This window comes from the organism of the source record quoted next, unplaced genomic scaffold (assembly GCF_019419815.1).
Source record: "Pyrus x bretschneideri cultivar Hongxiangsu unplaced genomic scaffold, Pyrus_bretschneideri_v1 Contig152, whole genome shotgun sequence".
Classification (NCBI taxonomy): domain Eukaryota; kingdom Viridiplantae; phylum Streptophyta; class Magnoliopsida; order Rosales; family Rosaceae; genus Pyrus; species Pyrus x bretschneideri.
Window position 1 is genome coordinate 1 of NW_025999449.1, and position 7,718 is coordinate 7,718.

Below are 7,718 nucleotides of genomic sequence, written 5' to 3' on the forward strand. Positions count from 1 at the left end.
ATGCAATTCTAATAATCAGAAGGCCACTTAGTATTACGATCTAATGATATAACTCTTCATTTAAGTGAGAGGTCTTAGGTTCAATTCTCACCAGAGGCGAATTTGAACCACATTATTGATAGCCCATAGCGACACTAAGTCCACCTCTCTTCCCTTTAGTGTATATAATATCGTTTGTTCAAAATAAAAAAAAAATCAAAAGTGTTTTTGCTCAATAAACGGAGAGGAATAGAGAACATGAGCATAGGGCCACAACTTAACATTTGGGGCTTAAAAATTTTGGGCAAAATTGGGTTTTGTAGGGCTTAAAATTAGAAGCCCAAAAAAAAATTTGACATGAAGGCCCATTCTTGAGCCCGAATCGAAAAGCCGAACTATTTCGGTATTACCGAATTTCGAGAAAACTGAAATATTGGTTTGGTTTCGATTTTTTGCCCTCTATCTCAAACCAAACCACCCCTAATTACAAGTAGTATATTTTCGCATTGTCATTTTCTCTTAATTGATTTGCTTTATTAAATATATAAAAGACTATAAAAAAGAGGAGTATGCTGAGTATAAAGGTTAATGCAGAAATCACATCTTAATCATTAGTCTACCGCGCTTGCAAGTGTATTCTCTATAAGTGACATATGCGCGACTTAGAATTAGTACTTGATATTAATCTTTGAACTTTTTAAGTTAGGAGAAGTTTTTTTGAGTATTCGATATTCAAGCAGGAACCCCATGTGTTATAAAATAAGAAGAATGACACAAAAAAAATATATCATTTGCTTCACTTGTATTATGACATGCATAGTATTGATTAAATACCCCGTACTTAAAAAAAGGATAATGCTAGGAAGACCAAATTTTAAAACTAAATTTGCAAATCAAATAATGTCACTAATAGGAAATAAGCACGTTAATCAACACTTAAGTAATAATCGCCACTTAGTACTAAGGTTTTGTGATATTCCTCTTCGCTAGTAAGTGAGAAGTATTAGATTTGATTCTTGCCAAAGGCGAATTTGAACTACATTATTGTTAGCTCATTGTGAGGCTTAGCCACTCCCCTATCCATTAGTGTAGATAATTGATAGGTATTTTTACCACCTGTGGAAATAGGGTTAAAATCACTGAAGATACTTGCAAGAATACAAGGTACTTGTAGTATAATTGCTCACGCAAGGTTGTTGTCCCCAAAGATTGTTTGATTAACTTGTAATTAAACTAACTCTTAATTAATTATTAAAACAGATTTTGTATCAAAGATTTGAAAAATTTTGAATTCGAAAATATTAAATTAACAATTAAAGAAATTTAGAAGTTTGAAAATAAAGGTAGCAAAGAGAAAAACGTTTTTTTAAATTAAAATCAATTTAGGGAAAGACTAGGGTTTAGCCATCACCAATAACAATCCTATGTAATTTTACCAATCACTTATGAATTTCCACATACATGCTTTGAAGGTTAGGTTTTCCTCATGCATATTTCCCTTGTGATGTTCAAGCAAAAACATATATCTAACATGCAATCTGTCTATGATGTTTAGATCAAATATAAACATGCAAGACTCATTAAGCTTTATGAAAACCCTCTGAAAAACCATGCAACCCTTAAGAGCGTGATGTTTGCCTTAAGTGAACTTACAACTATTAATCACAAGAAGCCCTCCTCAATTTCAGGGTGATGTTCCAACAGAAATTGCATCAAATTACTTGTCCAAATATCCTAATGGTGATCAATCATTAAAATATATAGATAGTTTAATCACAGTGATTAATAATTCAAAGCAAGCATACATCCATTCATAAGCAAATTAATAAAATCACATATTCACGCTATGGCTCATGGCCCAACCCTTGCAAAAGGAATCAGTTACGCATACTCATACTAAAAATCAAAGATAAATATCATTAACTAGAAAAAGATTGAAAACACATTGTGGATAAAAAGTCTGAAATTCTCCAAAGCTCTGCTAAGTTCTCTCCATGCTCCGTAGAGAACCCTAATGGCTAAAAAGCCTTATTTATACTACTCCCAATTAAAACCCTCATAGAAGGGTTTTCTAAAAACTAGGAAATAAGATAATAGAAGGATAACTAAAAATTACATTCCTATTTTGACTAGAAAATCTGCCTAGCAAAGGAGAAGCCACATTTCTGGACCTTCAGGACTTCAAAATAGGCCCAAAATGAATCAAATTAAAGATTAGGACCTCCTCTTCAAGTTCCAAGAAGAACCGAAGTCCAAAATCCATCATTTTCCAGCCCAAAACTCGCAAACAAACTTTGTAGCCCAATCAATCTGCCAACACTGCACGCTGGCCATAAATTAATTCGCCATGAACAGATACTTCAAGATAAAATTATGAAATTTTAATACACCCTTATTGACAAACTCACGAAGCCGCTCCAATTAGAATGACTCAAAATTCCACCGTTTGATCACTTTATGCTCCGAACAAGTCTGCACGTCCTATATTGGAAATACATAACAAAGCATCAAAATCTCATCAAAATAATAACCAAAATATACCAAGAATAGGGAATAATATATAGTATAAAATCGACTCATCAATAATATTGTTTGTAAAAAACATAATAATCGAATCATTCACAACCACATTGTTCGATTTAAAAATTTGGCCCTTCATAACATCACCTCTTAAAAAAAAAAATCTCTCTAAGTAGGACATTCCTCACATCCTCACAAACAATGCGAGGAGCATACATTAGTCATGAGTTAGATGGAGGTTTGGAAGAAATTCAGTGGAAAACTAACGAAAAGTTTTAAAAAACTTTTAGTTTTAATGAAAAAGGACAAATCAATGTGTAAGTGAATAGTAACAAGAAAGGTAAAATGTCATTTTTCGTTAAAAGTAAACAGTACTGGAAGTGTTTCGTTAAAACTTCCATTCAAAGGAAAACTAAGAAGGCTTCTTTTTCTGGTCCAATCTGCAAACTTTAGTTTTGTCTTCTTCCATGCTTAATTCCATAGGAGATGTCAACATTGGAGACCTCAGCCATAATAACAACAAGAAATTTCCACAATTTCATTAACTCGTGATTTTGATCGTTTTGTTATTTCGAGTGTGGTGCATGCAAGTGCAAGTTGTTTGGATATAAATTTGAGTGGGACGTTTATGGTTAAAACCCGAGTTTTTGGTCCAAATTATCTCCAAAGGGGGAGTGGCGGGCATGCAGGTCAAAAGAAACATAATAGAAAGATTCAATGCGGGTGGGCTCATAGCAAGCCTAGTTTTTACGGTTGATATGCACAAGCCGTTGTCACCATTGGATGTCGCGCCTCCTGAATTATGATCTAGTGATGCGTACCTAGCTACATCTTTTTTTAATCTAACGGCTCAATCCAATTTAATCAATTATAACGATAATAAAAAAGATTCAACAACTCACATTTAAATCTAACGGTCAAAATAATATTACTAATTAATCTAAATTAGATTCAATACCAAAACTTCTCCAAAACTCTATAAATACCTGTCAATTTTTTACTTATCCATAAAAAACTCAAAAATATAAACTTTTTTTTTATATCAAAATGTTTGTAAAAAAAAAAAAAAAAACACCAAAGATTATACAAAAACTAATTCCAAAATAACGAGCAAAAACAAAAAAAAAAAAATCAAAAAAATCAAAGAAATATAAAAATTTAACAAATTATAAAGTTGAGCATGGAAAGCTCATAAAATGATAAGGGACAAAACCCTTGACTTGGGCAGTTCTAGGTCAACAACTACTTGTACAAAAAAAAAAAAAAAACAAATTTAAAATGCGTTTAGACATCACATTATATATAATTAGTTATATGGGAACGAAGGAGCCAAACTTGTGTCTCGAGCTGATACAATATGGTTCACAAGGCCAACGTTGTTTACATGATTTCCATCATTCTATTGCTATTGTTCTCATCCAAATTAGTCTTTGCCAACGTTTCTGAAAATCAAAAGCACGGTAGTTACTCTCTCTCTCTCTCTCTCATACAATAAATCGTTGTTTGATTAGCATCTATATATGATTTGTAAGTTGTTAACTAGTCAATAATGAAAGTTCATTAGTCACTGCAGATGTAGTAGAAAAGATCATCAGCAGGTCGCATCTGCGTATTGTGAGAAAGATTCCCGTACCAAATCCTTATAATCGTGGGCGATCGCCACGACCACCAGTGCCAGTACATAGAACAAAAAATTAGGGGTGTGCATTAAACCGATCGAACCATATGTAAGTTGGTTTACTTGATGAAGTTTTTATGTTCCGATAAACTTTTTTTTTTGATAGAATTGAAACGTGGGAGAAGTGTAGATGTTTTGAAATATATAAACTTTTCAAATGTTAGACGCTTTTTTATTGATGTGTTGGAAAATGCTTAAACCGGCTCAATCCAAATTTCATTTTTACCTAATCCTTTTGGATTTTTCTTTTTTTGTTTTGCAGCTTGTTTTGCAGGTTCTTACCTTTTAAGTTTTATTTTAGAGGGGTTTGATACTATGTCCGCCTCTCTCTTTTTCTTGTATTTTCTTTTTCAAGAGGGGTAAAGTCTATGTCTTCCCTTTTTCTTTTTCTTGTATTTTCTTTTTCAAAAGGGATAAGGTGTATATCCCTTCCTGTTTTCTTGTATTTTGTTGTTCTTGCTTTATGAAGAATAAGGTTTATGTCCCTCATTGGCTAGGTATAACTTCTTTTTTTCTCATCTCAATAAATTTCTTGCCAAGTTTTCCAAAAAAACGTCTAATTTTTTTTCTCGATGAATTGGAGAGGATTTGAGTCAAATATAATTGACTCCAAACTTCTGATTCCACAACTAAGTTTTAATAGTATATCTAAGCAGCACCATTAATGTATAAGCTATGGGAATGCGGCTTTATTATATCTGAACTTGGTAAACATGATGCATGTGAAATTAGAAGCCAAAAATGAGGGTGAAGGAGAAGATAACAACTTGTATGTCGCAATGAACCTATGCCATACAAGTTGTTCTCCACTCCCTGAGCATGAGTTATTGACAAAGTTATTAATTTACGTTGGACATTGGAGATCGAAACCTCATAACAAATTTCATTTTGAATCTGTTTCATAACTAAAACACGTGATTTGACATTTTTTCATCACGAATAAAGAAAATACATGAAAAGAAGGGGGACATAAACTTTATCCTTCTAGAAACAAAAACAACAAAGATACAAGGAAAAGAAAGAGGGGGGGGGGACATGAAACCTAACCCTTCTAAAGACGAACCTAAAGGTCTAACCCTGTGAAACAGAAACAAGGAACATCAGAAGGTTAAGAAAAAAAAATAAAACAAGAAAGCGAGACAAACTTGTATGCCGAGATGCACATTAATTTGAGAAGCAGAAACCAGGAAAGCCAACATTGTCTAAAAATAAAGCGGCACGGACCACCATCAGAGTGGAATAATGTTATACCAAAGTTGGAGAAAACAAGCTCATAGAAAGTCATCTTTCGAACAAATAAACCATTGCGTTTGAAGAGGCCAAGGAGGATCAAAATAAGTAGATTGGAGAGCAGAAATAACCTTAGAAGAGTCACTTTCCAGCCAAAGACAATGCCAACCCCATTGATATGCAAGCTCTATACCAATAATAAATGATGATAATTCTACACAAAAAGAGTTGTGATGACCAATCCCTTAGCAGAAACAACCAAGAAACTGACCATGGCAATCCTGTAAATGACACACCCCGTCCCGAAGGAGGGCATGCTGGCCGTCACGTGAGAGTAACGTAACCATTTACACAGTTCGGAAGCGTTAAAAAAATACAACTTCTAAGATGAACCACCCGAAGGTGAGTCCTCATTTGGTCCATTCTGTCAGAACACCGTTGAATTTCCTCGTAGTCACCACACCTTTGCAATTCTTGAACCTGGAGGGGCGCAAAACCAAAATTGAGTGGGTCAGTAAAACAAATCTTTTCCAAGTCCAAATACTTCTCAAAACTTTGTAACCCCTCTCCGTAAAACATGTATACTTTCCCAGAAAATAAACATATATACGTATGTATAGATATGTCAATCAAGCTCAAGGGTATGCCAATTATGCTCAAGATATGCCAATCATACTCACAGGTATGCCAATCACACTCACAGGTATACCAATCATACTCACAGGTATACCAATCATACTCACAGGTATGCCAATCAAAGCCTCATAATGATATGTAAGTGCTCAAGTATAAACCATATCAATAACATGTTACTGGCAGCCGGGAGTCACCTAAAGTGACCTGTACGGCTGAATCTAGAGCTCAAATCTCAATCTCAATAACTAAACAACTGAACCTGCCCACGAGTCGGAACCACCTAATGTGGTCTGTACGACAGGACTGGGTGTTACGTATAAATACGCTCTAGTGCTACGATCACGTGAAGCTGGGCGAATAATCGCACGTCACCTACGAGTCGGAACCACCTCATGTGGTCTGTACGACAGGCTATGCACCTAGCTTGGATCCAAGTTGAGCATAAGGTGCGGGGGAGGTGAACATCACGTGAAGGCTGGCCCTGCTCAAGGCGAGCACTAACACCGGGGATCAGGTTATGAGCTCTCTAAGCATCTCAAACTACTGCTGAATGTAAATATGAATAACCTTTACCTAGCACTTACCTGTGCATCCACAGCACCCAATACGCATAAATAGACATATGCATATTTGAATATATAAGTAACGTATATGCAACTAATCACGCATAACCACCAATTATATAAAAGGAATGACATATCACATCTCTATCTCAAACGTATCTCAATCAAATCTCAATCATAAATCATTTGTATTTCCATAGTATTTCAATCGTATTCCAAACGTATTTCATACGTATATCAAATGTATTTCATACGTATATCGAATGTAGCTTACCTGGGCCTCCTCAGCACCATGCAACAATATGCATAATTATGGTAATGCACATATTAAAATATGATGCATGTATGACAAGATATTTAATTCGTATTTCTTTTAAAATACGTTTTCTGGTAAATACGTCAAGCATACGTATATGTATATATACTGAAAAATAACTGCCCACTCACAGATCACATCGACGTCTCGTAGGTCCCTGAGCCTCCCCTAGATTGGTTACATTCTTCTTCTGTATAATTTTCACCTATACAAAAAGTAACCAAATTATCGTTATTTAACGCGCATACACCAAACATTCGTCAATAAATTTCTCATACGTTGCTCGATTTGGGTGTGTGAATATACCACGGTGATCTACACGACGTCACGAACACGTGACAATTTTCAGAACTCAATTTGGAGCTCTCACGCGCCCCCACGCGCCCTGTTCACGCGCTGCCCACGCGGGCGTCTTCTTCCTCGCGTCGCCGGACTGGTTTCGCCGGAGGTGGGTGTTTTGCCGAAATTTCTGGGTAAACTTCAAAGTGTCATAACTTCTTCATTTCTTAACCATTTTCGACGTACTATATATCAAAATGAAGGTATTGACGAGACGAACACATCCATACCTGCCTCGACCCCTAACTCGCCGTGGATTCGCCGGAAAAGCCTCGAAAGCTCCGGCCAACTTTGAACCAAGCTATCCCGACGTCAAAATCCTTCAAACGAAGCACTCCGAGCTTCCTTAGGACCTCACCAAGCTTCCTACAAGCTTCAAAATCCCAAAAACATCAAGCTTTACGTGTGCATGAACAGTGCACACGCACAGTGAAATTGAAATCCATGTTTTCCGAAG

At 35.6% G+C, this 7,718-nt stretch overlaps 1 long non-coding RNA gene across 1 annotated transcript; it reads left to right on the top strand.

The window, feature by feature from the left end:
* The first annotated feature begins 3,475 nt into the window (after positions 1 to 3,475).
* Positions 3,476 to 4,666, top strand: LOC125475645. The gene is made up of 2 exons (XR_007256971.1): positions 3,476 to 3,959; positions 4,064 to 4,666. It is a non-coding gene; the product is annotated as an uncharacterized LOC125475645 (long non-coding RNA).
* The last annotated feature ends 3,052 nt before the right edge of the window (positions 4,667 to 7,718 follow it).